This window comes from Nerophis ophidion, linkage group LG09 (assembly GCF_033978795.1).
Source record: "Nerophis ophidion isolate RoL-2023_Sa linkage group LG09, RoL_Noph_v1.0, whole genome shotgun sequence".
Lineage (NCBI taxonomy): Eukaryota > Metazoa > Chordata > Actinopteri > Syngnathiformes > Syngnathidae > Nerophis > Nerophis ophidion.
The window spans coordinates 17,549,900-17,573,039 of NC_084619.1; the positions used below are offsets into that span (position 1 = coordinate 17,549,900).

General features: G+C 40.0%; 1 protein-coding gene across 25 annotated transcripts in view; it reads left to right on the top strand.

Moving 5' to 3' along the window:
• The window catches only part of nrxn1a (neurexin 1a), a 775,979-nt gene that overhangs the window by 529,396 nt on the left and 223,443 nt on the right, over positions 1-23,140 (top strand). The window lies entirely within an intron of this gene.

Sequence of the window (23,140 nt, forward strand, 5' to 3'; positions counted from 1 at the left end):
CATTGGTCATATGATGGTTTTCATGGATGGCATTATTAGAGCCACAGTGGGTTAACACATCGTAACTGCAGGTGTGAATGTCGAAGTATGCGTTGTGAGTTTGTGGCAGACTCCAGCTATATTTGAAGTAGGGTTGGACGGTAAACCTGTTGTGTATAGTTTCCGCGATACTAATTAATCATATTCGGTACTATACCGCCTCTAAAAACCTGTACCAAAATATTGTTATCGGGACAACACTACTCCCTTTTGTACAGAAGCCTGAGGTATTTTGTAAGTCATACCCAATGTTCCATCTAAGGTGCATGCGTGTGCAATTGTGCACTGCTTCCACGTCTGACACGCACTGTATATCTTAAATTGAAACTCATCTAAAACTATAAAAAATAAACACATATATTAATTATGACCAGTGCAGCTACCAATGAAACAATGCAGTTTACAACACGTGTTTATTTACGCAACCAATTGATGCCATAGCCATATATTTCAAATCAACATACGTACGTGCTGCACGTGCTGCACATGTTGACTTGTTTTGTAGGTTTGTATGTTGTGTCGGACTTATGAAGCAAATTTTTCATCAGCTGCAGAATACAAGGGAGATCACTCTTGTTATCTGCGAGCTCTGTGATCTCTCTAAAGGTTGTTTTCCAGAGGATGAATTGAACGAGTGGTCTGCATTTGACATTAAAGGCCTACTGAAATGAGATTTTCTTATTTAAACGGGGATAGCAGGTCCATTCTATGTGTCATACTTGATCATTTCGCGATATTGCCATATTTTTGCTGAAAGGATTTAGTAGAGAACATCGATGATGAAGTTCGCAACTTTTGGTCGCTCATAGAAAAGCCCTGCCTTTACCGGAAGTATGTGCGCGTGACGTCACGAGTTGCAGGGCTCCACACATATTCACATTGTTTTTAATGGAAGCCACCATCAGTAAGAACAATTCGGACCGAGAAAGCGACAATTTCCCCATTAATTTGAGCGAGGATGAAAGATTTGTGAATTAGGATATTGATAGTGAAGGACTAGAAGAAAAAAAAAAGCGGCGGCAGTGTGAGCGTTTCAAATGTAATTAGACACATTTACTAGGATAATTCTGGAAGATCCCTTATCTGCTTATTGTTTTAATAGGGAGATTTTAAAGATTGTAAAGACATACCTCGAGGTCAGATGGCTGCGGTGAACACGAAGTGTCTCAGAGAGAAGCCGAGGAACCAAGCTCACAGCTGCCTTTTAAACAGCTGCTGCAGGACGACAAATAATCCAATGATTTCTCCGGTAAGATCACAATTTCCCCATCCAAAAACATGCTGGTTGACGTAGAGAAAACATGTTCGCTTGACCGCTCTGCTTCAAAACAAACAAAGAAACACCGGCTGTGTCTTGGTGCTAAAGACAGCTGCAATCCACCGATTTCCACCAACAGCATTGTTCTTTATAGTCTCCATTATTAAATGAACAAATTGCAAAAGACTCAGCAACACAGATGTCCAAAATACTGTGTAATTTCGCCATGACCAGAGACGACTTTTAGCCGTGTTTGGTGCAGCGCTAATATTTCCATACAGTCCCTCACGTCACACGACGTTTTCAACAAGAAACTCGCGGGAAATTTAAAATTGCAATTTAGTAAACTAAAAAGGCCGTATTGGCATGTGTTGCAATGTTAATATTTCATCATTGATATATAAACTATCAGACTGTGTGGTCGGTAGTAGTGGGTTTCAGTAGGCCTTTAAAGCACTGAGCTCAGACATTAATTTGGAGTATGGATCCATGTACGATACATATTGGAAAATAATTATGAGGTTATTCTCCATCACCCACATATGAATGCCATTAACAGTGAATTCAAAGTACAGCAGGAATCAAAAACTTCTAAACAATCAGCACATTTTCAGATATGGTGGCTGCAGCACTCTGAGGTGATGAGCTAAGGAAAATAAATTCTCACAATTTGTGGATATTTGTGCTACGGTTCAAGCATCAAGTGCAGATTATTAAAGAGGCTTCAGTTTAATGAATTTGATGTATCGCAAAAACTGTTTAAAAGTGACACATTTGGACCAGCTAAATAAAATCAAAGCAAAAGCAGACCAAGTGGAGAAGTAAACAGAAAGGACTAGAAAAAACGGTGACATTTATTTTACTGGTCAGTTTTGTGCTATTGACATTCATTAGGGATATTAATTTTTTGCTATTAATCATTGAACGCTGTTACTAGACGATGGAGAGAAATGCAAATAAATAACGGTATTGTTATCTATTTGGAATGAATTAGTATGTTAATTAACTAAGAATTCATCTTCAAGGCACATCTTTAGGTCCACTCTTTCTTGGCAGTTACAATTGTTTTTCGTACTGTGATTTATGTAACTAAGGCATTGTTTGTTTACACGTACAACATTCTCCGACGCAGCCACAGAAAGACGTGTTTTGTGCCACTCCTTCTTTGTCTCATTTTGTCCACCAAACCTTTAATGTGTGAAGGCTTTGTTGTTGTTATTGACTTGTCGGAGTACGAATCAGGCATATTTGGCCAATGCGTGATTGAAAGCTAACCGATGCTAACATGCTATGCAGGCTAGCTGTTTGGCCATATTGAATCATTATGCCTCGTTTGTAGGTACATTTGAGCTCATTTAATTTCATTTACCTGTGGACTTTGTGTACTTAATTTATATTTGCATGTCTCATATTATCTGTATGTAATAGTGGCTGTATTTTTAATAGTTGTTTGTGTGCCCTTATAGACCATCGCAAACGTTACCTAGCTTGCAAAGATTGTAATAAATACATTAGAAGAAGCTTGCCTTTCTTTTTACTTTAACTTGAAAACAACCATCTATACTTTTGGCCTTTCTAAACCAGTAACTTCCAGGAGTTATATCACCCTCTGAAAAGCCTCTGCTGTACTAATGTTTTCCAATGTTGTAAACATTTGTAGAATACATATTAAATTTGAACATTTCTGTCAACTAAGATTTGCTTCAGCCATCGACACATAGTCATTTTGAAAGTAGGCTACTATAGCTATCATATGCACTTACTGTAGATCATGTGTTGCCTTCATTATAACATTTATGTAAGGCTTTTAATTTATTTGCAGCTCCAGACAATTGTTTTGATACTTTTGGTCCAATATGGCTCTTTCATCATTTTGGGTTGCGGACCCCTGGGCTAACGTATTGCTGCAATTCAGGATGTGTAAAGCATCTTGCAGTTAATTGACAAGGACCGTTTTTTAGGTAGTGGAAAATATGATTAAATCACATGATTGTTTATTCATTTTTTTTTGCAACCATTGCAATGCATTACAAATATACACACTGAACTGTAAAAGGCTATAGTGCGTTAGACCATTACAAGCAATGTCATAAAAACGGATGGATGGATGGATAAAAATGTGAAGGTAGTCATGGCTGATAATGAAATTGATACATTTCTATTACCATTTCCTAATTTCGTCTCTCCCTTTCAACAGGGCGTAAGGGGTTTTACTCTGTTCATCACTCTCAGAACGTTTATTCAACAGCAGGATTTAATGAACCGAGGGAATCCTCTCGTCAGTCTTCCAGAACTTTTGTCTTGGTGAACTGAGAATGCACCATCATAGCCTCTCTAGTTTTAGTGAGAAATAGTAGAAAAACACAGAGTAAAAAAGATATTTGCAAAGCCAGATGTTCCATTGTGGGAATATTTCGGTTTCAATACAGATAACACGGATAAATTAATTGAGTGTTGTTAAAAGAAAATGTGATGTAACACAGTGGTGAACATGCCCTTTACAAACTACTTCGGCACGTGTTGCAGCCATGAAATTATAAGTTAGTTATTATTTGCAAAAAAATATATAAAGTTTATGAGTTTGAACATCAAATATATTTTCTTTGTAGTACATTCAATTGAATATGGGTTGAAAAGGATTTGTAAATCATTGTATTCCGTTTATATTTACATCTAACACAATTTCCCAACACATGGAAAGGTGGTTTTGTACATATATATGTATATGTATGTGTGTATATATGTATATATATGTATATATATATATATATATATATATATATATATATATATGTATATATATATATATATATATTTATATATATATATATATATGTATATAAACAGTATATGTATTTATATGTTCATGAATGTACGTGTATATATGTTTATATATATATATATATATATATGTATATATATATATATATATATATGCACACATATATATATGTGTGTATATATGTATATAAACAGTATATGTATTTATATGTTTATGAATGTATGTGTATATATGTTTGTATATATATATATATATATATATATATATATATATATATATATATATATATATATATATATCCATCCATCCATCTTCTATCGCTTATTCCCTTTCGGGGTCGCGGGGGGCTCTGGCGCCTATCTCAGCTACAATCGGGCGGAAGGCAGGGTACACCCTGGACAAGTCGCCACCTCATCGCAGGGCCAACATAGATAGACAGACAACATTCACACTCACATTCACACACTAGGGCCAATTTAGTGTTGCCAATCAACCTATCCCCAGGTGCATGTCTTTGGAGGTGGGAGGAAGCCGGAGTACCCGGAGGGAACCCACGCATTCACGGGGAGAACATGCAAACTCCACACAGAAAGATCCCGAGCCTGGATTTGAACCCAGGACTGCAGGAACTTCGTATTGTGAGGCAGACGCACTAACCCCTCTGCCACCGTAAAGCCCCATATATATATATATATATATATATATATATATATATATATATATATATATATATATATATATATATATATATATATATATATATATATATATATATATATATATATATATATGTATATATATGTATATATATATATATATATATATACATATGTATATATATATATATATATATATATACATATGTATATATATATATATATATATATACATATGTATATATAGATCAAAAATCTCCTGATGATTGAGGGAACCCCTCATGAAACAGTTCTGTAGAGATGAAGTAGTCTTGTGATTTTTTTTCCCACACCTACATATTGCGCTCTACCACGGTATCGAGCACTATTCTCTGGATAATCCAATCAAGACATATATATATATATATATATATATATACACATATATATATATATATATATATATATATAGTGTGTGTGTGTGTATATGTATATATATAATATGTTATCGCCCCAGGCATAAGTGAGAGTTGTACTTACTTTTCTAACACTAGAATGTCTCATTTGTGGTGTATTTTACCTTTTCCGGTGTACAGAAGGGAAGGGCTTCATATGGACCCATTCCTGGGTGGATCTAATGTGAGATGAAGATGCAGGGTTAATAATTTTGCAATGCAGTCTGCTGAAAAGGATGAAAAGCGCCACGCTTCATAGCAACTGACGCTGTGGTCAAAGATGAAATTGAAAACACCCCTGCCGTCAGGCGGCTGAAGTGGATAGGGAAGTGAAGTGAATTATATTTATATAGCGCTTTTTCTCCCGAGACTCAAAGCGCTTCACATAGGGAAACCCATTCTCTACATTTAAACCGGTGTGGTTGTCACTGGGAGCAGGTTGGTAAAGTGTCTTGCACAAGGACACAACGGCAGTGGCTAGGGTGGCGGTAGCTGGAATTGAAACTACGAAACCTCAAACTGCTGGCATGGCTGCCCCCAATTTGTCACATTTCATGTGTCAGATAAACCGTGACGAATGGGGCCAAATGAATCCCCTTCCTACTGTAAAACGATCTTAATTGGCATTGAAAAAAGGGTTCCATAGTTTCCATTTCCACTGTGCACTCTGGTGCACGGGCAAAGGTGACGTCTTGGTGTGTTAAACGGGTAGGAGAGCTCCTGCAGTTTACAGCAGATTCCTGTGTTACGCCGTGTTGACAGGGAGAAACTGTTGATAAGGCGTGTTCTACAGGCAGGGGCAGTGGGTTGTGAGAATCCCGTCTCCTCTCGCATCAGCAGTCACCACGGATGCCTACCCGTAATTATTTATTTATTAGCACACAATATTTTGGAGGCTTTGCATTTCATTAGAGGGAATGAGGAGAGAATTGAGATTTCATGATGCTCAACGGAGGCGCAACCAGACTGAATGTCATGTTCATGTATTTTATTAATCGACTTGTTTGATACACTTGGGTGTTTCCATATGAAATAGCTCCGCAGCTAAGTGTTCAGTATATACGAAGCATTATAATGCATTCTCTCCGATTGTCATTGTCATTGTCAGGGCTGATTCCCAAGGGCGCTCCCTTTTTTTTTTTTTCCTCGTGTTACTTCAACTTCTCTTGCAGAGGAGGAGAATATATTCAGCTGTAGAGTATAAAGTGGGATTATTCCATATTTTGGTTTGCACACCCTCTCACGCCCTCCCTTCCTCCCTCACCTAATCTCTGACTTCCATTTCACGATGACAGGAAACCCATCGGACCTTGAAGGACACACAATCACCCCTCACACTTTTTTCTAAGAAGAAACATTCCGTGTAATATGCGAGGACGATGATTTAAATGCACCTCAACGGAATTGTGATGGCTCCCCCGTCTCTCCCTCTCAGCTGCTGATAAAGACAATGACAATGAAGTCGGTGAACCATCAAACGTACAATGATCGCTCTCCTCAGGCTCATCACTGTTGCTCATATGGCGTGGCAAAGGACTCCGTTTCTAATCCTGCTTCAGTCTTCTTGGCCCGCCGCTGTATGAAAACTCTCTTCAGTGTCTTCAGCCCAAAGATGTACGGTTTTCATAAGCAAATCTGAGACGGGAATAAACCACTTTGTCCGCGCACGATTAAAAAAAAACTCGCAATCCAAATGCTTAAAAGATGAATCTCCACAGTGACATTACCCGTTCAAGATGGACTGGATGCTAACTATAATCACGACGTCCATCATTACTTGTTTGGTGAATGCAATTAAGATAATTTCCCAAGATGCGTATCTGGTTTAATTGAAAAATATCTTGTTGATATCCTCACATCTATTAAATGGAGTCCACATCGTAAAAATGACTGGAGTTAGACTGCATGATTTATGTGCCGTAATTTAGATGTTATTTTCCCCTCTGTGTAGCCCACTTAGGATATAGGTCAAGCCATTGTAAAAAGAAAAGTTATTCTCAGATAGATGCCAATGAAATTGTTGGGTAAAGTGTATTTTTGTGGTAAATCCAAAATATCTTGAAGAACAGACAGTTGAATATGGTTGGAATGTGGAAGTTAAAGTCCCAACGATTGTCACAAACACAGACGAGGTGTGGTGAAATGTGTCCTCTGCTTTTGACCCATCCCCATCTTCACCCCCGGGAAGGTGAGGGGAGCCGGGAAGGTGAGGGGAGCAGTGAGCAGCATACTTGCCAACCTTGAGACCTCGGATTTCGGGAGGTGGGGGGTGTGGGGGGGTGGGGGGACGTGGTTAAGAAGGGTGGCGTATAATTCACCAACTCGAGTATTTCATATATATTTCATATAAATATATATATGTATGAAATACTTGACTTTAGGTGAATTCTTATTTTATTATATATATAAATAAAATAAATAGTTGAATTTCCGACGGCACCTATCAAATACACAGTAATAAAAACACAGTTGTTCTACTAACTGTACTGTGCTTGCTAAAAAAAACAACAACAACAACAATTACCTTTCACTATTTGAGTAACTTTTGTTCTGCCATTTGCGTATTGGCGAACGATCTCCAAATCCAGGAACATCCTTCACGGATTTGTTGTAAACATCCGCAAATGAGAACGGGATGTTGCTTTCAGCTATCAGCATAGCCATCTTTGTCTCAGCATAAGATACACCATCGGGTCTCCAATTTGCGAGGTGGGCCATAATACTGGGTTGTGAACGATGCTGCGCTGCGGACGCTTTGTGCTTCGCTGACCGTTCATGGCTGAGTATATCTGTTCGGCCGCCGTGTTCAATGGAGAAGTCTGTTCTATGAAATTTACAGGCAACATACCCCTTCCCCTTTGAACTCTCCTGGATAAAGTGAAATTCTTGTTTCCAATCGTTCTGGAACTTGCAAGTGTATTTCTTCATTTTGCTCCTCGACGCTGTAATATATTGGGTCGGAGTCAATAACCAGGCGGCGTGATGAAGTTACGTCTCTTTACTGTGGGCTTCAGAACAGACATTCTATTCTATGTACAGTAGATGGCAGTATTGTCCTGTTTAAGAGGGTCACAACATTGAGTCAGGTTCTCATGGAGCTGGAGTGGGCGTGGCCTCCAGCTCCGTCTGAATTTCGGGAGATTTTCGGGAGAAAATTTGTCCCGGGAGGTTTTCGGGAGAGGCGCTGAATTTCGTGAGTCTCCCGGAAAATCCGGGAGGGTTGGCAAGTATGGTGAGCAGCACCTTTTGCCACACTCGGTAAAAATTTGGTGATTCAAACCCCAATTCCAACCCTTGATGCTGAGTAATGGGAGGTAACGGGTTCCATTTTTATAGTCTTTGGTATGACTCGCGACCGACCGATCTCAGGGCGGACACTCTAACCACAATGCCACCGAGGAGGTTGTAAGCTGTAAATGTGTTGTAAACTCAGTTATATTGGATATTAGTCACTTGCAAATAGACAAGTTTCCGTTACTAATCCGTTCTAAAAAAGTCATTTAAAAACCGAAACGTATGAAAACAGAAACAATTTTTCCCTGAATAAATAATCTATTCCAAACACCCAACAACATTAACAAAAAACGATAGTTTATGGGGAATAATTATTGTTTTACCAGCATAAAACAATGTGAGATACAATCTAAATGACAAATGAGAGTGAGAAGTGAGCATTTAAAATCACTTATACCTTTATTGAAGGTCTTGGGGATTAGCAGAAAGGGAGTAGAGCATGTTGGAGATACATGCATGCAACATTTGTACTTTGTTACTTTATTGTATTTTGTGTTAAATCCGATCTTTACTTGAAGTCTTTCGCATTCCAAATCATAAAATACATTTCCTATGTAAACAAAATAGGATTTTGACGTGGCTCCCACGTGCACATAACGCTAGCACTGTAGTGTATTTACGGAACTAATCTTGGCTCCAATTCTAGTAAGTCTCATTTTAAGGATTCTGTGCAAGTGGAGTCAACAGTTTCTGAGTTTTGGCTGTGGTTGCGTTGATGTGTGTTTTGAGGGCGAGTAATCAGAACCAGGAGTTGAGGGACGGGACTTTTAAAAATGTTCTTTTCGCCTGTTTTCTGCTCATTCAGCCATAATTTCTTTTGTGACCGCCTATTTTTATGAAGAATTATGACGTTTGCAAGAACTGAAGATGCAAGGCAAATAGGTTGCAAAAAAATGCGGTCGTTAACAGAAAGTGAAACTAAGGCTTAATAAAACACAAAGGCGATAAACGCTGGAAATTAAAGTCCACAACAAAAAGCAAAGCAGCACTGCTTGGAAAAATGTAACAAAAAAAATGTGTCGCACAAATTGGAAACAAAACAAAACAGAAACGAGGGAGCCAGAAGTAAAAATATGCCTAATAATACATGCAAAAATCAGGACAAGACGGTCAGACAATCTAAGCAACCATCCACGCCAACTAAGGTCAGAACACTGCTTACGGTAAGAAGGCCAAACTGCATGATCGGTCTCAGTGTCACTCCTAGCTTAGCCCCCTCATCAAGCCCAGTAATGTCCACAAAACAAATAAAAAAACAGAGCGACCAAAATGACAGGAAGAAAACTAGTAACATGGTTTTAATTTTTTGTCCTGTCCAGCTACTCATACAGTTGATGTAGGTGCCCATATCTACTGTACAAATGTACTTTACAAAAGAGAAGTGTGGGATACTTCTCTTGTTACCTTATTTGTATTTGACTTAATTAAATGTATTTATGTTATTATTTGGTGCAGCCGGGTTGGAGCAGGAGGGGATGGAAAGAGAAAAACAGAAAGACAGAGGGGTAAGTTGCGGGTACAATAGGGGTATAAGACAGAGAGACAACAACAATAGCAAACACAACACTAACAATAACAACAACAACAACAACATCAGCAAATTGGATATGTACAATTATGATGGTAAAAGTGATAGCAAAGAAGCAGTTAGTGAAATAAATAATACAGACATTGCAATGAACATAAAAATGGTGCAATACAAATACTAATAGAAATAGCACTATGGATAATGAATAATAACAGTAACTGCCTCTATTATCAACGATACAATTGTTCTAATGCAACAATACAAATATGCAATAATAACTTAAAATACAAAAGAAAGTCGATACATTGAGGGGAAGAAAGAGAGGCCAAGTATATCAACCTTGTAGATTGTTATAGTAACAAAAGGTTAAGTTTTGTCAGTGTGGTATGTCAGTGTACCCAAAAAAACTACAGGTTTTAAATATCATAACATGACAGTTTGTCACTTTTTGATGACTGCACCACTCAGACTGCCATTGCCTGGGGTTTATGTCCACATATGAAAGAGGATTGTGTCAGATTTGAAAAATTTGGGGATTGCAGTTTTCACATAGACATGAAGAAATCTGATACAGTTTACATATGGCCAAAACATGAGAGAATATTATTGAATATATATAATACAAAAAGAAAGTCACACCTACAATGTGACTTTCTTCTTGTATTCAATATATTACGTGTTGGCACCATGCAACCTTATTTTTGCTGCTATATCTGCAAAATAGCACAGAGACTGAGTCACCAACATGTGTTTAATCATACTAAAGTAATTTGTTTTACGTTTTAAACTTTATTTTTATTTTTATTTTTTTTCTAGTCCTTTGCTATCAATATCATCATCCACAAATCTCTCATCCTCGCTCAAATTAATGGGGAAATTGTCGTTTTCTTGGTCCGAATAGCTCTTGCTGCTGGAGGCCCCCATTATAAACAATGTGAGGATGTGTGGAGCCCTCACCCTTCTGACATTTTTTTTTTGATTGATTGATACTTTTATTAGTAGATTGCACAGTTCAGTACATATTCCGTACAATTGACCACTAAATGGTAAGACCCGAATAAGTCTTTTAACTTGTTTAAGTCGGGGTCCACGTTAATCAATTCATGGTACAAATATATACTATCAGCATAATACAGTCATCACACAGGTTAATCATCATTGTATATACATTGAATTATTTACATTATTTACAATCCGGGGGGTGGGATGAGGAGCTTTGGTTGATATCAGTACTTCAGTCATCAACAATTGCATCAACAGAGAAATGTGGACATTGAAACAGTGTAGGTCTTACTTAGTAGGATATGTACAGCCAGCAGAGAACATAGTGAGTTCAGATAGCATGAGAACAAGTACAGTAAAAACATTAGAAGTACATTTAATTATTTACATTAGGTTGTTTATAATCCGGGGAGATGGGATGTGAATGGAGGAGGGTATTAGTAAAAGGTTGAAGTTGCCTGGAGGTGTTGTCTTAGAGCGGTTTTGAAGGAGGATAGAGCTGCACTTACTTTTATACCTGTTGGGAGTGCATTCCACATTGATGTGGCATAGAAAGAGAATGAGTTAAGACCTTTGTTAGATCGAAATCTGGGTTTAACGTCGATTGTGGAGCTCCCCCTGGTGTTGTGGTTATGGCGGTCATTTACGTAAGGAAGTAGTTTGACATGTACTTCTGTATCAGGGAGGTGTAGCGGATTTTATAGACTAGGCTCAGTGCAAGTTGTTTTACTCTGTCCTCCACCCTGAGCCCGCCCACTTTGTAGAAGTGGGTGATCTGGGGTGGAGGTCTAAAAGTAACCGGACTAGCTTATGCTGGGATGTTTGGAGTCTAGATTTGAGGGGTTTGGAGGTGCTGGGGTACCAGGAGGTGCAAGCGTAATCGAAAACGGGTTGAATGAGAGTTCCCGCTAGAATCCTCAAGGTGCTTTTGTTGACCAGAGTTGGAGATTCTGTCGAAGAATCTCGTTCTTTGGTTAACCTTTTTGATTACCTTGGTTGCCATTTTATCACAGGAAAGATTAGTTTCTAGAATGGAACCTAGGTAGGTGATCTCATCTTTCCTGGTGATAACAATGTCACCCACTTTTATAGTGAAGTCATTGACTTTCTTAAGGTTGATATGGGACCCAAATAGGATGGATTCAGTTTTACCTAAGTGTATGGATAGCTTGTTGTCGGCGAGCCAGGTGCAAATATTAAGGAGTTCATCGTCATCATCTCCAACTTCCGGTAAAAACAAGGCTTTTTTATTAGCGACCAAAAGTTGCGAACTTTATTGTCGATGTTCTCTACTAAATCCTTTCAGCAAAACTATGGCAATATCGCGAAATGATCAAGTATGACACAGAATTGACCTGCTATCCCCGTTTAAATAAGCAAATCTCATTTCAGTAGGCCTTTAAATCAGGTAGAGAGCTTGGATGACCTTTAATTTTCAACATACCAATAATTTTCACTGTAATTTCAAGACAGGCGTCTACAGGGATGCACATTTTACTTTTACTTTCAAGGTATTGCATCCGTCATTCATTTTTCCAGCTCTAACTAGAACAGACGTCTACACCAGGAAACCCATCCGTCTATTTTAAGCAAGTCATTCAGTGCACGAAATGGTGGCATCTCGGTTGTTTTCATATGTTGTCAATGAACAGCGACGACGAGCATTACAGAAGCCTCGCCTCTTTTCTCAGGCAAAAAGCCCCTCGGGGTCGGGGAGCTTGTTTTGTGCCGTCTCGCAAACCTCCGTGTGTGGGGCCGGGGACTCTTCCCAGTATCGTCTTCTATCACTTACTTCTAATTGCCTACAAGCCTTTAAAAAACAAGCATGAAGGCACTCAGGCTAAGACAATATACTCTGAAGTTAATGTATTCCATAGATGAGAGAGGATGGTGGAGAAATAATGACTTCGCTGCTGGAGCATTGCTCCCCTTGGTTCTCTTTAGCTGTCTACCAGAAAGAGGGTTTTTCTTCCACTGGTGGATCACAATTTTACTGTAATTTCAACCCTTGCTCCCCGTCCCATTAATCAAGAAAAGTAGCTCGAGGCATCGCACAACCATGACAAATGCGGAGAAGCACAATATGTGGGATGGGGAATGTTCCATCGTCTGTGCAACTTAGTTTGTGGTTCTCCATATGCACGGCGGCACCGATGGCCACAGCGGATTTGCTCAGGTGAGATTGTTACCTGGGAGATGAGCTGCAGGTCTCTCGGGACAGGCTTTGTCACGCCAACCTCCATGCACCTATTAAACCACACCTGCACAGGGAACGGATCATATTCGTACTTTCTACTCCTGTTAACGTCGCATACCCAGTAATTGCCTCCCATGCTCACTGCAGACCTTCATGCGATAACCACTGGATTTATGGTATGCATTGCCTCTGTGCTATTTGTTTACTCCGAGCACATCCCTCCGCTATTCTTCTTCCACAGCACTTGCAATCACCATTCCCCTCTAAATCATTTTAATGTGTTCGTTATTCCACAGTTGCCACTTCACAGTTTGCGAAACCTCAGCCATTGCTATGGTAACAGTGGCAGTACACATTGGGACAGTAGAGCGGCCCAGATTATTCAATATAAGTAAAATCAACATAAACATAAATATCCTTGTGATTACTGCATCTACATTCATCCATTTTTGGACCAAAATTGTCTTTGTGAAAACAGACAGCTGGAGAACGAATGTATGTTTATCACCTCTCAAGACGTTAAAGGGGAACATTATCACAATTTCAAAAGGGTTAAAAACAATAAAAATCAGTTCCCAGTGGCTTGTTGTATTTTTTTATGTTTTTTTTCAAAATTTTACCGGTCCCCGAATATCCCTAAAAAAAAGCTTAAAGTGCTTGATTTTCGCTATTTGCGATGCGACTATCTATTTCCCTGTGACGTCATACAGTGCTGCCAATTTAAACAAACAACGGCGAATACCACAGCAAGATATAGCGACATTAGCTCGGATTCAGACTCGGATTTCAGCGACTTAAGCGATTTAACAGATTACGCATGTGTTGAAACGGATGGTTGGAGTAGGAAAGTATTGAAGAAGAAACTGAAGCTATTGAGCGAATAGCTATTGACGCTATTCATAGCCATAGCATGGCCGAATAGCTGCGTTAGCATTGCCGGAAAAATGTGCGGACCAAACGATCAGGACTTCCGCATCTCGTGACACTGGAGCAACTTAAGTCCTTTGATTGGTAAGTGTTTTTTTCGCATTAAATGTGGGTGGAAGTAAACGTAATATAGTTGCAAATGCATCTGCAGGTTATCCATACATCTCTGTGCCATGTCTGCTTTAGCACTGCCGGTGAATAGCATGTTAGCATCGATTAGCATAGCATGTTAGCATCGATTAGCTGGCAGTCAACATCAACAACACTCACCTTTGTGATTTCGTTGACTTTATAGTTGCAAATGCATCTGCAGGTTATTCATACATCTCTGTGCCATGTCTGCTTTAGCACCGCCGGTAAATAGCATGTTAGCGTCGATTAGCGTAGCATGTTAGCATCGATTAGCTGGCAGTCACACTGCAACCAAATATGTCTGATTAGCCGCTAAGTCAACATCAACAAAACTCACCTTTGTGATTTCGTTGAATTTATTGTTGCAAATGCATCTGCAGGTTATCCATACATCTCTGTGCCATGTCTGTCATCGCCGGTAAAATATGGAGACACTTTGGTACATTCAATGGGGGTCTGGCAGCAGACACTTTCGCATCTTCGGGCCAGTGGTGCAACTTGAATCCCTCCCTGTTAGTGTTGTTACACCCTCCGACCACACACCGACGAGGCATGATGTCTCCAAAGTTCCAAAAAATAGTCGAAAAAACGGAAAATAACAGAGCTGAGACCCGCTGTTTGTCATGTGTTGAAAATGAAAATGGCGGCAGTATTACCTCGGTGACGTCACGTTCTGACGTCATCGAAAAAAGAGCAATAAACAGAAAGGCGTTTAATCCGCCAAAATTCACCCATTTAGAGTTCGGAAATCGGTTAAAAAATCATATGGTCTTTTTTCTGCAACATCAAGGTATATATTGACGCTTACATAGATCTGGTGATAATGTTCCCCTTTAAGTATGCTTATACTCAGAGATTAGCTGTATTTGGTCAAGTTCATTGCTTCACTTCCTAAGTGCAGCTTGTTTGGTCATATATAAACAGAGTAAGTAAAAGAGGTGGCATTGTGGTTTGAAAATAAAATTAAAGTGGAACATTATCACCAGACCTATGTAAGCGTCAATATATACCTTGATGTTGCAGAAAAAAGACCACATATTTTTTAACCGATTTCCGAACTCTAAATGGGTGAATTTTGGCAAATTAAACGCCTTTCTATTTATCGCTTTCGGAGCGATGACGTCAGAACGTGATGTCACCTAGGTAATAAATCCGCCATTTTCAAAAACCCATTACAAACACCGTGTCTGTTATTTTCCGTTTTTTCGACTATTTTCTGGAACCTTGGAGACGTCATGCCTTGTCGGTGTGTTGTCGGAGGGTGTAACAACACTAACAGGGAGGGATTCAAGTTGCACCAATGGCCCAAAGATGCGAAAGTGGCAAGAAATAGGACGAAATTTGCTCAAAATACGAGGGTGTGGGGAAAGCCGACGAAATGGTCAGTCGTTAGTTCCGCACACTTAACCGACGAAAGCTATGCTACTACAGAGATGGCAAGATTGTGTGGATATCCTGCGACACTCAAAGCAGATGAATTTCCAACGATAATGTCAAAAGAAATCTGCCGCCAGACCCCCATCGTCTGCACATTTTACCGGCGATGCTAAGGCAGCCATAGCACAGAGATGTATGGATAACCTGCAGATGCATCTCCAATGATAAAGTCAACTAAATCACAAAGGGGAGTTTTGTTGATGTTGTTGACTTATGTGCTAATCAGACATATTTGGTCGCGGCATGACTGCCAGCTAATCGATGCTAACATGCTATTTAGACTAGCTGTATGTACATTTGAAACTATATTTACATCCAGCGTTTCCCTCCACCCACATTTAATGGCAAACGAACACTTACCAATCGATGGATTTAAGTTGGTCCAGTGTCACAAGATGCGAAACTTCCGATCGTTGGTCTGCACATTTTAACGGCGATGCTAAGGCAAACATGGCCGAATAGCATCAATAGCTATCCGCTCAATAGCTTCAGTTTCTTCTTCAACTTCATTTTCGCTATCTGCCTCCATACTCCAACCATCCGTTTCATTACATGCGTAATCTGTAGGATCGTTTAAGCCGCTGAAATCCGAGTCTGAATCCGAGCTAATGTCGCTATATCTTGCTCTGCTATCCGTATTGGCATCACTGGATGACGTCACAGGAAAATGGACGATGGCTTCACAGATAGCGAAAATTAGGCACTTAAAGCTTTTTTTAGGGATATTCCGGGATGGGTAAAATTTTGAAAAAAATTTCAAAAAATAAAATAAGCCACTGGGAACTGATCTTTATTGGTTTTAACCCTTCTGAAATTGTAATAATGTTCCCCTTTAAGCTTTGTTCCGTTACGTTGGGAGAGCAATCCTTCCTTGGTCTAATTTTGGGTTGACACAAAACCTAATAAATAACTGTCAACCCTTCTGAATTTTTCTGGGAAACTCACGCACAGTGTAGCCCTCATTGTACAAACTTTTTGATTTACAAATCACAGGCCGATTAAACGTATTCTTTGTAGTGTCGTCCCGATACCAATATTTTGGTACCGGTACCAAAATTATTTCTATACTTTTCGGTACTTTTCTGATTAAAGGGGACCACAAAAATTACATCGGCTTTAATTTAACAAAAAAATCTTAGGGTACGTAAACATATTTTTCTTATTGCAAGTTTTTCCTTAAAGGGGAACATTATCACCAAACCTATGCAAGCGTCAATATATACCTTGATGTTGCAGATAAAGGACCATGTATTTTTTTAACCGATTTCTGAACTCTAAATGGGTGAATTTTGGCAAATTAAACGCCTTTCTGTTTATCACTCTGGTGGCGATGGCGTCAGAACGTGACGTCACCGAGGTAACACACCTGCCATTTTCATTTTCACATTACAAACACCGGGTCTCAGCTCTGTTATTTTCCGTTTTTTCGACTATTTTTTGGAACCTTGGAGACATCATGCTTCGTCGGTGTGTTGTCGGAGGGTGTAACAACAATAACAGGGAGGGATTCAAGTTGCACCACTGGCAAGAAATCTGCCGCCAGACCCCCATTGAATTTGCCAGAGTGTCTGCACATTTTACCAGCGATGCTAAGACAGACATGGCACAGAGATGTATGGATAACCTGCAGATGTATTTGCAACGATTAAGTCAACAAAATCCCAAAGGTGAGTTTTGTTGATGTTGTTGACTTATGTGCTAATCAGACATATATGGTCACGGCATGACTGCCAGTTAATCGATGCTAACAAGCTACGCTAATTGATGCTAACATGCTAGTTACGCTAGCTGTATGTACATTTGAAACTAGATACCCACATTTAATGTGAAACAAACACTTACCAATCGACGGATTTAAGTTCTGTTGAATCGCTTAAGCAGCTGAAATCCGAGTCTGAATCCGAGCTAATGTCGCTATATCTTGCTGTGGTAACCGCCATGTTTTTTGGATTGGCAGCCCTGTATGACGTCACAGGGAAATGGACCGTCGCATCGCAAATAACGAAAATCAAGAACTTTAAAGCTTTTTTTAAGAATATTCCGGGAGGTGTAAAATTAAAAAAAAACTTTGAAAAATAAAACAAGCCACTGGGAACTGATTTTTATTGTTTTTAACCCCTTTGAAACTGTGATAATGTTCCCTCTTTAAATAAAATGGTCAACATACAAAACAACTTGTCTTTTATCAGTAAGTAAGCAAACAATGGCTCCTAATTTAGCTGCTGACATATGCAGTAACATATTATGTAATTTTCATTGTATCATTTTGTCAAAATTATTAAAGACAAGTGGTAGAACATGAATTTTAATCTACTTGTTCATTTACTGTTAATATCTGCTTTCTTTCTCTCTTGACTTGTTCTATCGACACTTCTGTTAAAATGTAATAATCACTTATTCTTCTGTTGTTTGGATACTTTCATTAGTTTTGAATGATACAAAAATATGGGTATCAATACAATACCAAAAAGTTACAGGATCATACATTGGTCATAATTCCTGACTTTATAAACATAATAAACATTAAAAAAAACAACGAAAAAAGATTCTGTGATGCCAAAAAATATCGACCTCATCACAGTAGTATTGACTAGATACGCTAATGTACTTGGTATCAGTACAGTGGATGCCAGGTGTAGATCCACACATGGCATTTGTTTACATTTTGATGCCGGTGAGCTACGGTGTGTAGCGAAGCATTTTTAGCCATTCCTTGTCTTGCAGGGATGATACTTGTAAGAAACTTACTTCATTTGTCGCCATTAAGGCGAGAATTAGTGATTTAGAAGTAGCTAAAACACTGCCGACTGAGGCTGGACTTTAGCTGCTAGCTAGCTAGCCATGTCTTAAAGCACCTCTTCTGGTGGGCGTGTCGGTGTTATAGCTTCACCTTTACTGTTAGTTTTTAAGCTAAAATGCGTCCGTTCTCCCTTTTCTGCCTACACAATGTATCTGCTTGTCAGTACTGTTACGTTTTCTACTGGGGAAGGAAACGGCACAGCAACGGAATGTCAAGTTCAATAGATTTATTGAAACTTTGATGATTGTGTGGAGTGTGTATGCTACTATGTGTTCTGCATGAATGACTATGTGTTGAATTATCATATAGGAATACCCTAAGGGTTTGTTGAGGTGCGTGTTGGATGAATGGTGTCCAAATCCGTAAGGGAATAAGCAAGAGGAAGTCCTAAGTCCAAGCGGGGTCAGCGGCAGGAGAGCGGGTCCAAAGCCCAGAAACAAGGTCGAGGATCCGGGAAGGCAAAATGGGTCCAGGAGGGAAACAGCGGTGGTAACACGACACTGTGGGAAAAGCGGGAGAAACAGGGATCAGGGAAAACACAAGAGGCACATGAGCTAAATCAGGAGGCAGTCAGAGACACGCAGCTTACAAAGAGGAGTTTACGTTCCGACATCGAGGAGTCAGCGTCGGCCATCTTTATACTGCCCTCCTTCAGTGATTGTGCGCTGCCGAACATGCTCGCCTGCTCATAAACCGGCAATGACACAACGTGACGACGACGGGGGCGCAGGGTTGGCGGACCAGTACCTTTCAGAGGCGGTATAGTACCGAATATGATTCATTAGTATCGCGGTACTATACTAATACCGGTACACCGTACAACCCTCGTACAAATGTTTTCACAAAGTATGATTTTGATCCATGTCGTGCATATTCTACCTATTTACATTCTTGCACCTGCTACAGACCAATGTGGTTTTCTTGTTATGAATTATAATTTACCAGTAGTTTATTGTGTGAAAAAGAACAGTACCAGGACTACAAACCCATTAACTGATTTAGACAAAAGTGAAGCAACAGTACATCAACGGCCTAGTGGTTAGAGCAGGGGTGGGCAAACTTTTTGACTCGCGGGCCACAATGGGTTTTAAAATTTGACAGAGGGGCCAGGCCAGGTGCATTTGGAGGGAGTGTTTGGGCCGGATATACTAAAGCATTAAATGTAGTGTGTGCAAACCTCATAGCACAGTAAGAACACTACAACCCAATTTATTCAATCAATCAATCAATGTTTATTTATATAGCCCCAAATCACAAATGTCTCAAAGGACTGCACAAATCATTACGACTACAACATCCTCGGAAGAACCCACAAAAGGGCAAGGAAAACTCACACCCAGTGGGCAGGGAGAATTCACATCCAGTGGGACGCCAGTGACAATGCTGACTATGAGAAACCTTGGAGAGGACCTCAGATGTGGGCAACCCCCCCCCCCCCCCCCCCTATTAACTGTCTTTCAAATGTGAAAAATAGCCCTTATCAGTTAATAAATTTGTCTTAAGGAATATGCAAGATATGGCATTTACATACTATTTCGCAGATACTGTGAGGAGGAAATGTAAATAGATTAAAACAACATACGCACTGTGATTTATCAAGATTGCGTCTGTTTTTAATAAGTTTCAATCGAAGGTGCAAAGTTAAAGGAATCAACATTTATTGAAAAATGGAATCAGTTTCAACATTCAAAACATATTATTACACAACGAAATACTCAAGCTCAATAATATCTACTTGTGTTAAACTCCACAAAATCACGGATGGATTGTCCTGACCGCGCGCTCTACAAACTCGCCACGGACGCCCTCGCCTTCACGCGCAAACAGTACACGTGTATCGTTGCCAAGCACATAGACATAGGCTGTATTAAATATCCTACCTGCAGCTGAAAATTTAAATTTAAATTAAGAGCGATGTGCGGCGTGTTAATTAAGCTACTGTACCGCTGCTGTGCGTAAATGCGCTTTGCTCTTAATTAAAAGACGCACTTTTAAACTTTCCATATGCATTTTTTCATAACACAGCAGAAAAACTCACCATTTCAGTGGGAACAGTGTTGTTGGTCTCCCTTTTTTGCCAGTGCATCATAGTCTGGAGTTAGTTTTGTTGTGGCAATTCTCAGGACAGATCTGAGGTGTTGGTCAGTTAACTTGGATCTGTGATTGGCTTTCTTGATTTTCATGATACTAAACGTCTGCTCACACACGTAGGTCGAGCCAAACAACACCAGCATCTTCTGCGCCGTCCTCCGGAGGTTTGGAAACGCGGTCTCGCTAAGTGAAGCGTAAAAGTCATTCAGTTTAAGAGACTTGAACTTGAAGAAGTATTTTGTCGTCCACTCTTTATTAAACACTCGGCATTCGCTGTCCACTTTCCTTCTCTTTGGTCCGCTCATTTTTACAGAAGGGCTTAATGGTGACGTGAAACAAAGTGAAAATTAAAATGAAATAAAGAGAAATACGCGCCACTCCAACAACGGTCAATGTGTTTTGAGTGCGCCATCTATTGGGGAAACGTGGGCATTGCAGGGAAAGGGGAAAAAAAGGAGGTTTTTACTATAATTTGGACAAGTTCGGCGGGTCGGATTAAAAAGCCTAACGGGCCGTATGTGGCCCGCGGGCCGTAGTTTGCCCATGTCTGGGTTGGAGTGTCCGCCCTAAGATCGGTAGGTCGTGAGTTCAAATCCCGGCCGAGTCATACCAAAGACTATAAAAATGGGACCCATTACCTCCCTGCTTGGCACTCAGCATTTAGGGTTGGAATTGGGGGTTAAATCACCATAAATGATTCCCGGGCGAGGCACCGCTGCTGCCTACTACTCCCCTCACCTCCCAGGGCGTGATCAAGGGTGATGGGTCAAATGCAGAGAATAATTTTGCCACATCTAGTATGTGTGTGACAATCATTGGTACTTTAACTATAACTTAACTTAAATAACAATATAATATATTGTTCTGCACCTGGGGATAGGTTAATTGGCAACACTAAATTGGCCCTAGTGTGTGAATGTGAGTGTGAATGTTGTCTGTCTATCTGTGTTGGCCCTGCGATGAGGTGGCGACTTGTCCAGGGTGTACCCTGCCTTCCGCCCGATTGTAGCTGAGATAAGCGCCAGCGCCCCCCGCGACCCCGAAAGGGAATAAGCGGTAGAAAATGGATGGATGGATGGATGGATATTGTTCTGCTAAAAATGTATTTGTGAAAATTGATACAGATAATCAGCATTACATACTTTGGGCTTTTAGTGCTGCAACCAGATGTTTTTCTCCTTGGATCCTTCCTTTCACCTCATTTCACGCAGTCGTAGTTATAGTCAAATTGCTGTCTGCTGGTCATTATCACTTGCAGTTTGCAGAAAAAGGAATTCCATGAAGCTAGGCAATTGCCGGTGTAATGGCGAGTTAAAAGCTGACCGAGGACAGCAGTGAAAGGAACGGATGGGGGAGCTTCACTGACCTCATTTAGTCCCTCTGTGATGATTCCGACACATATCATGACGAGGAGACGGCATGGAGACACTAGTGCTCACACGCTCCTTTCTGTTCTTCACACGTAGACATTGAGTGTCAGATCTCATGGAAATGCGGACATGGTATTAAACACGTGGCTGTAGCGAGCGATCGGGGGGTAAAACGCCTTGAATGTGAGAGTAAACCGCATCCCGTCCCACCCCTTGAGTCAGCCACTCGTCTCAGACGATGTACCTGACCTCAAAGACTCAAATCTTACCATCTCCATATTGCGTTAGAATCACCATTACTCATCTTTCAATTCCAATCATTCCTCAATTTGTTCAAGCTCTTTGCCACGACCAAGCCAAGTGGCCCATGAAGAGGAATGGCTGCATGTGCGTGAAAAGGGACGTGTGTGTGTGTGTGTGTGTAGGAGAATGACGTGCCTTTTATTTTATTAGTGTAACAAATCACAGTGAATGCCGAGCGCCACTCTTAAAGCCGAGCATTAATATGTAATGGTCTTGGCAGTATTGCCACACATAACATGAAGGAAATTTGATTTCATCGTCCGTCACTGTTACATTGTTAGCCGTGTTCACTCAAGTATGGGTTACAAGGTTAAAAAGCATTTACGTTGTATTTATTCCGACAAATTGAAAGATGAATTGGTATTGTATCAGCACAGCTTTCTCATAGCGTCAATTATGTGTTTTGGTTGTTTTTTTTCTTACAACACGTGGATTGTAGGATTTTTGTCATGATGTCTGTACATACAGTGAGGCAAAAAATAATTTAGTCAGCCACCGATTGTGCAAGTTCTCCCACTTACAATAATGACAGAGGTCTGTCATTTTCATCATAGGTACACTTCAACTGTGAGGGACAGAATGTGGAAAAAAAAATCCAGGAATTCAAATTGTAGGAATTTTAAAGATTTTATTTGTAAATTATGGTGGAAAATAAGTATTTAGTCAACCATTCAAAGCTCTCACTGATGGAAGGAGGTTTTGGCTCAAAATCTCACGATACATGGCCCCATTCATTCTTTCCCTGACACGGATCAATCGTCCTGTCCCCTTAGTAGAAAAACAGCCCCAAAGCATGATGTTTCCACCCCCATGCTTCACGGTAGGTATGGTGTTCTTGGGATGCAACTCAGTATTCTTCTTCCGCCAAACACGACGAGTTGAGTTAGTAC